Below are 7,441 nucleotides of genomic sequence, written 5' to 3'. Positions count from 1 at the left end.
ACCGCCCTCCCCGTACACATCTGCCGCCCTCCCCGTACACATCTGCCACCTTCCCCATACACAGGCACACACTGGCCCGGGCCTTCTGCCCTTTGGCCGTGGGCGCTGTGGAAAGGATTAACTGAGGTCAGCAATTTTCTTCCAGCATCTAGCATTCTGGGCACTCAGTCAGGAGTAGGCCAAAGGTGTACGTGTCTGGAGTGAGAGGGAAGGGAGTGATTCAGAGTCCAAAGGGCCTAGAATGTGCAGGGCAGGTTGGAAGGCTTGTAGTTGATGACTCCCAGCCTATCCAAGTAGTATCTAAGTAGTTGTGTCTTCTGTACAAGACTAGAGGCACTAGAACTGGACCGACAGCCATCGGGAAGTGGGGAGGGGGCCTGAGGGTCTAAGTGGTATGGGGATTCTGGGGCCCCCCTGGGTGGGGATGGGGGGAAGTTGGCATCTAGCTGGGAGGGGGGCACGGGCAGGATGAGTGGGGGAGAAGAGCCCCACTGCCAGCACCCCCCAGAGGGGATCTGGGCAGGGGGGAAGGTTGCCCCTTGATAGCAGCTGCCCTCTGTGAGGTTTGGGTTGCTGGGGGAGGGGTAGGGAGGGGCAATTTCCCCCCCTCCCAGCTGCTGTTCCTCTTCATCTGTCTTAGGTGAGCATAAGCGCTTTGACGGCAGGAACTTTTTCATTTTGTCTTTGTGACTTGCACATAGTAGGTGCCTGTTGAATTGAATTAATTTCTTTTGGTCTGTTTACTCATCTATAAAATGAAGGTGTCCACTTTCTCCAGGTCCTTCCAGCTTTGACATTCCATGACTTGCCCATATTGGTACCCAAGAGAAGGACTGGTAAAAATGTTCATGAGTCTGATCAGATCATGGAACTTTCTGGGTCAGGGACCTGGCCTGGCTTAGCCTGATCCGGCCTACTTAATGACTCAAGCCTGTCTCTTTCCCCATGTAGGCCCCCTTCGCAGTGAGAATGGGAAAAGTGGCCATTGACAAAGGAATGGAGGTGAGAATCAGGGTGGGGCCTGGCAAGGACTAAGGTGGGACCCAGGAGCTGCAAGCACAGGCTTCTAACATGGAGTCAGACAGGGATGACTGAAAGTAGAGCTGGCATGGTATGGGGAAGAAAGTCCTAGCTCTGCCATCAGAGGACCTCGGTTCAAATACTAGCTCCCTTACTCACTACCTGTGTGACCTTGGGCAAATCCGTTTCCTGGGCCTCGGGGTTTCTCCACCAGGAGGGTGAACTAGATCAGTGCTTCTTAACCTTCTTTTTGTGTCCTGTACCCATTAGTACAGTCTGGTGAAGCTATAACCCCTTCTCAGAATGATGTTTGTAGATGCACCTAATTCTTAGGATTGCAAAGGAAACATTTTATTGAAACATAGTTATCCAAATTAAAAAATCAAACAAGTACATGATCCCCCAAGTTAGGAGCCCGAGAACTAGAGGGCTACCATCCTCTGCTCTCAACTACCCTTGGTCGCCACCTTGGGGGAAGGGGGAAGATTCCTAAGGCTGGTACTGCATGAAAGCCCCAGAGGACAAGCAGAGATGGCTAGGACTGGAGAAAATAGTTACCCAGTAGCTCTATGCTGAGGAGGAGGCTGGGGTCCATGACATTAGACAGACTGTGGGTACATGATCCCTGGGACCAGGGAAGGATGAGGAACAAGTAAGATGGCTCACTCTGGGAGCTGAGGCTGTGCCAAGCCCCCTCCAGGGTTCAGCCAAGAGTCTGTTCCTGATCTGGAGCCTGAGTATTGACACAGGAGGCAAGATCTACCTGCTAAGAGCATTAGCTGGCCTCCAGGCCCATATCTGTGCCTGGTCCTGCCTTGTGTGCTCACAGCCCAGGCCTCTGTTCCTTCCCTTGGCCCAGGCACTGAACTGGCGGCACCTGGACCTCTCTCAAAGTCAAGCTAGCCCACCTTGAGGGTCTGGAAGGACACACAGGGACCCTCTGAAACTTCAAGGCAAATGGAGGAGAGGGAAGTTGTCAGGCTATAGGCCCGAGCCTAGCCTAACCCTAACCCTGCTGAGCCAGGCCACAGGGATCAGAGTTGGGCTTTAAAGTCTCTGATGTAGACTCAGAGATCCTGGCTCTGCCCCTTCATCCTCAGCAAAATTAGAGTGTTGGAACATAGCAGGGCTTCAGCTTTTCTGGGTCCAGGACCCCTTTGCAGTCAGTCTGGTGAAACCTATGGACCCCTTCTCAATTATGTTTTTAAAAGCATCAAATAAAATACATGGGATTACAAAGGAAACCAGCTCTATTGAAATCGGTAGCAATGTATGTTTTTTGCTTTTCTTTCTCTTTTTTGGTGAGGCAGTCAGGGTTAAGTGACTTGCCTGAGGTCACACAGCTAGTACCATGTGTCTGATGCCAGATTTTTGAACTTTTGAACCGGTGCTCTATCCACTGCACCACCTAGCTGCCCCTAGCTATATATTTTTTAAAAAGCTCATTGGACCCCAGGTTAAAGACCCATGGACTAGAGAACTCTAAAATATCTCTGATACTCCTTGTTCTAAGGAAGTTTGCTCTGGCTGAGCTAGAGATGCCTCTGTTTCCCCCCCCCCCCCCCCCCCCCCCCCACCCCCCTAGAATGTCATCTGGATCCTGGTTCTACTTCCTCCCTCCCCACAGGTGGACATCGCATCTGGAATGGCCATTGAAGGAATGTGTTATGCCCAGGTAGGTTGTGGCCAGATTACGTGGATCGCCTCCCCCAACTAGCCTGCATTTGGGGTTGGAGCTGAGGAGAGCTGGGTTCGAGTGCTCCCCTTTCCCTCCCTACATAGCCTGTGGTTTCAGGGAAGCCACCTCCCATCCCTGGGCCTTGGTCTCCTTATCCCTCCACTGTGGACAGCGCCCTACTCACATGACATCTAGGAGCTGGGGAGAATCTCACATAGCTTTTGACTCTAACAGTCAGAGCCATCCCACCGTGCAGTGGGCTGCCTGGGGTTGGAGGGAGCTCCCAGGTGGATCCATTGACAGCTGCGTTACTGTGGGGATTCCTTAGAGGCCCTTTCTCTCTCAAATTCAGTGATTCTGTGAGTTGTAATTTGAAGAGGTGAGGAGTGAAGGGCAGCTCTGCCATCAGCCCAGGAGACTTGAATGAGTTGGCCCTGGGCTCGTCATCCATCAATAAGATTTATTAAAGACTCCTGGTTAGATCTCAAAAGGGACTTAGGGTAGGAGAAGCTAGTCTGATCTTCACAAGCTAAGGCCTTTCATTGCCCATGAACTGAAACTGATATCCCCAGGTGGCTGGAAAGCCAGGTGTCAATCATGCGGAGGTAGAGCCCTGGGGTGTGTGTGCTGTGTCTTTATGTCTGTCTGTCTGTCTGTTTAATCCCGTGGGACTAAGGGGTCATTGACCAGAGGCTGTCTTTCCCCACAGTCCCCTAGACATGGCTGCAGGGATCCAGCATGCCAGGGGATGGTGGGAAGAATTATGATCTTGCATTTTTTTTTCAGAACATCCCAACCCGGGACAGGCTGGAGGGCATGGCAGCCTTCCGGGAGAAGCGGCCACCCCGCTTTGTTGGCGAGTGACTCTGATGGTGTTGTTGTGGGGGAGGGGGCTGTCCCCCTCCCTGCAGCTTTGGCTCCCGCAGGCAGGAGCACCTACTACAAGTCAGGTCTTAGAAGCACGTCCTCTGTTCTTCCATAAAGTCCTTCACCTTGGTCAGTAACTACTGTGATTTCTGTTTCCTCTGTGTCATGGCCTTGCTGCTCTGGCACTGGGGCCCGTTGGCCTTCTGCCATCCCAGACACACAGGGTGCATCCATCAGGATCTCTCATCCACCACACCCCTCAGGCTACATGTCTTACAGGTGTGGAAAGACCTCAGGAGGCAGGAGAGACTCGGGGGCCCCTCTCCAGGTTTCATTCTCTCTCTCCATAAAGCAGGGGATTAAACTAAGGTTCAGTCTAACAATTGAGCTAACGATAATAACTGGCATTTATATGGGACTTCTATGATATGAGCTCATGATCCTCACAACAGTCCTGGGAGATGCTACTATTATCCCCACTTTACCGATGAAGAAACTGAGGCCCAGAGAGATTAAGGAACTTGCTAACAAGTGTCTGAAGTAGGATTCAAACACTGTGGCCTACAACCTAGCTGTCTTCTACTGACAGATAGACAGACACCTACAAGGCTGGGGACTTAGGGCTGACATTTTCTGGCCCAGACCCGGGCTCTCTCCTCCTGTACCGGGGGCAGCTTTCTCAGCTTTCCTGGCCATGACCTACAAAAGCCACCTCCATGCTCTTGGCCACGGGTCCCAGAAATGACCTGACAGTATGCTCTTCATGGTGCTTCCACCCCCATCCCCTAGCTGGCATGGTTGCCTGACCACCCTGGGCACCCAGAAAATATGAAAACTGGGCCGTATGGGCAGTGCCCGCCTTGTGGATAGTGCCTGGAGTCCAGGGGGGCCTTGTAGACCAACTAGCACAACACTCATTCTGGGAGCCCCAAGGGGGTGAACAACAGAACGGCAGAGGCAGCATCAGGCGTCCCTTCCTGCCCTCCCAGGTCTCATGGGAGCCCCATAAACAACTCTGTGAGGCAGATGCCACAGGAACTGTTAACTGACACTGGGTGTCACTGGGACCCCACTGGGACCACTGCCGAAGCTGCTGGGGGGCCTGCCTCCCTCATCTCTCCCCAGCCCCATCCAGTCCATCCATCTCCCTCAGCTATCATGATGATCTTCCAAAGCACAGTCTGTCTGAACGTGTCGTTTCTCCTCCAGCCTCCCTTCCCAACCTGACCTCTCCCGCCATCCCAGACTTCGCACGCCGTACTGCCCTCCATGCACGCTATCATCCTGCTGTTTCTCAGAGACAATGCTCAGTGCCCGGCTTCTGCCAGTGCCTCTGCCTGTGCTGTCCGCCACGTCTAGAACACTCCCTCCTTGTCTCCAAGTTCTGGCTTCCTTCCAGTCCCAGCTAAAGTCCATTCTCAGGCCTGCTCAGACTTCGTGTCTTTCCTCTGAGATTCTCCAGTTTACCCGGTCCAGAGCTGGTTTGTATCTAGGTGTTTGCATCTTGTTTCCCCTTCCCCAGGAGAATCTGTGAGCTGCTAGAGGGCAGACACCAGTGTTATTGCCTTTCTTTGTATCCCCAGGGCTTAGCACAATGCCTGACACATAGTAGGCACTTCACAAATGCTCATAGACTCCATTAAACCAAACCAAAAGACAAAAAAAGACACAGCTAAATTAGCTAAATTAGCTAAATTAAATTAGCTAAAGCGAAGCGTGGCAGTCAAGTTGTCTGTGGAGAAGAGTAAGAAGACAGCAAAGATCTAGGCTCCTTTCTCCCTTGGCCCTGTGGACCAGGTCCCTGGAATTCTATGACCTCATAGACTACTTGGCCACTCCTAGATCCCTCCCATAGGCTTGCTGTATGTAAGGTCCATCTTGTCTCCATTAAGGTGCTTAGATTCTTATAATCCAGCCAATGGCTCACTAACATTCAGACTTCTTAAGAGTCTGCCCAATATGAACGATGTCTCAGTTTGGAAACTGGAAATATTAAAGTCAACATGTCCAGAATAATAGTAGCTAACATATGTAGAACGTGTATATGTGTGTGTGTGTGTCTAAGCACTTTCCAAATACTATCTCACTAGAGTCTCACAACAACCCTGACAGGTAGGTACTATTATTATCCTTATTTTACAGCTGAGGAAACTGAGGCAGACAAAGGTTAAGTGACTTGCCCAAGGTCACCCAGCTAGGAAGTATCTGAGTCCAAATTTTACCTTCTTGACTCCAGGCCCTGTGCTCTATCCACCTCATCACATAGCTGCCTAAAACTGAACTCATTCTTGCCCTCCAAAATGCTCTCTTCTGAACTGAATTATTCTTGAGGGTGCTGTCATCCTCCTAGTCACCCAGGCTCACAACCCGTCACTCTGATGCCTTACTTGCATTTACACTCTGTTAACACATCCAGTCTGTTGCCAAATCCTGGCATTCCAACTTCCTCTCTTGTATACATACCCCCATCTCTCTCTGACACTGTCACTGCCCCCACCCCATCACCTCAAGCCTGGCCTAGTGTGATTACTGCTGGGGGTGGGGGGTGCCCGTCTGCGGTGTCTCCCCACTCCAATCCATCCACTTAGCTGCCAAACTTCACCTCCAAGGGCCCCTTACGATCTCTCGAATCAAACAGGAAGTTGTGTTTGGCTGGTAAAGCCCTCCATAGCTTGGTCTCCCCAAATCCGGTTATGTGGGCCTTCTTATTCCTCCTCCATCACGTGGCTCCACCTGGCATCCTCTGGGCTTTTGTCCCTGGCTGTCCCTCCCACACACCAGGAAAGCTTCCCGCCTCCCTTCACAGCTCAGCTCGGGTACCACCTTCGGCAGGTCTTTCCCAGGCTCTCTTCTTCCAATCCAATACTTTCTCTTCAGAGATTACCTTCCATTTATGCTGTACATATCTTCTAAAAAAATTACTTTTTACATTACCATGATTACCCCCAGTATCCCTCCCCTCTCTTCCTCCTAGAGAATCATCCCATGTAATAGTTTTGTTTTTTTTTAAAAGGGAAAAAAATAAGCACATCAGACCAGTACATGAAAATACATGCTCCAAACTCAGACACTAGCTGTGTGACCCTGGGCAAGTCACTTAACCCCCATCCCCTGTGTAGCATGCCAAATGTGGGGGCCTCCCACCTCTGTAGAAAATGGGAGAGGGACATCTCATTTCTTTTTCCGTGATTCTCCAACATTCACTTTTGGTCGTTTGTTCTCTCCATGTAGCGTTGTAGTCATTGTGGACAGCTTTTTTGGTTCTGCTAACTTAGCTGCCTCAGTTTATGTAGATCTGTCCACATTTCTCAGTAACTATCACATTCAACATTTCTTAAAGTCTGGTAAAATTGACAATTAAATGAGTCCAAATCCAGCCTGACACCCTGAGCAAGTCACTCTGAACCTCTGACTCAGTTTCCCTAAATGGAAAATAATTTTGTCTACAGCAACCCTGTGAGGATCACGTAGGATCTTTGTGAACCACAGTGCTTTGCACATAGTAGGCACTTAATAAATGTTTGTTCTTTTCCCATTACGTTCATGTACTATGGTTGGTTTAGTTGTTCCCCAGTCAGTGGGCACCTGTTTCCAATTCTTTGCTATCACAAAAGATGCTACTATATTTGGGGGCCTTTCTTCTTACCCATAGCCTCCTTGAGATGAACACCTAGTAACAGAATCTTTGGGTCAAAGGACTTGGACAGTTTAGTCACTTTATTTGCATAAACCCAAAATGCTTCCCAAACTTGGTTGCATTCATTCATAGCGCCATCAACAATGCCCCATCCAACACTGACTACTCCCATCTTGTCGTATTTGCCAGTTTGGGGGGCATTCAGAGTTGTTTTGACGTGCATTTCTCTTCCATGAGTG

At 50.3% G+C, this 7,441-nt stretch overlaps 1 long non-coding RNA gene across 1 annotated transcript; it reads left to right on the top strand.

Moving 5' to 3' along the window:
* Positions 1 to 906: 906 nt before the first annotated feature.
* On the top strand, positions 907 to 4,742 carry LOC114033838. Its single transcript, XR_003568041.1, has 3 exons — positions 907 to 1,002; positions 2,648 to 2,695; positions 3,485 to 4,742. It is a non-coding gene; the product is annotated as an uncharacterized LOC114033838 (long non-coding RNA).
* The last annotated feature ends 2,699 nt before the right edge of the window (positions 4,743 to 7,441 follow it).

Source organism: Vombatus ursinus, unplaced genomic scaffold (genome assembly GCF_900497805.2).
Source record: "Vombatus ursinus unplaced genomic scaffold, bare-nosed wombat genome assembly UNPS02007495.1, whole genome shotgun sequence".
NCBI classification, from domain to species: Eukaryota; Metazoa; Chordata; class Mammalia; order Diprotodontia; family Vombatidae; genus Vombatus; species Vombatus ursinus.
This window is presented reverse-complemented; position numbering and strand designations above follow the sequence as displayed.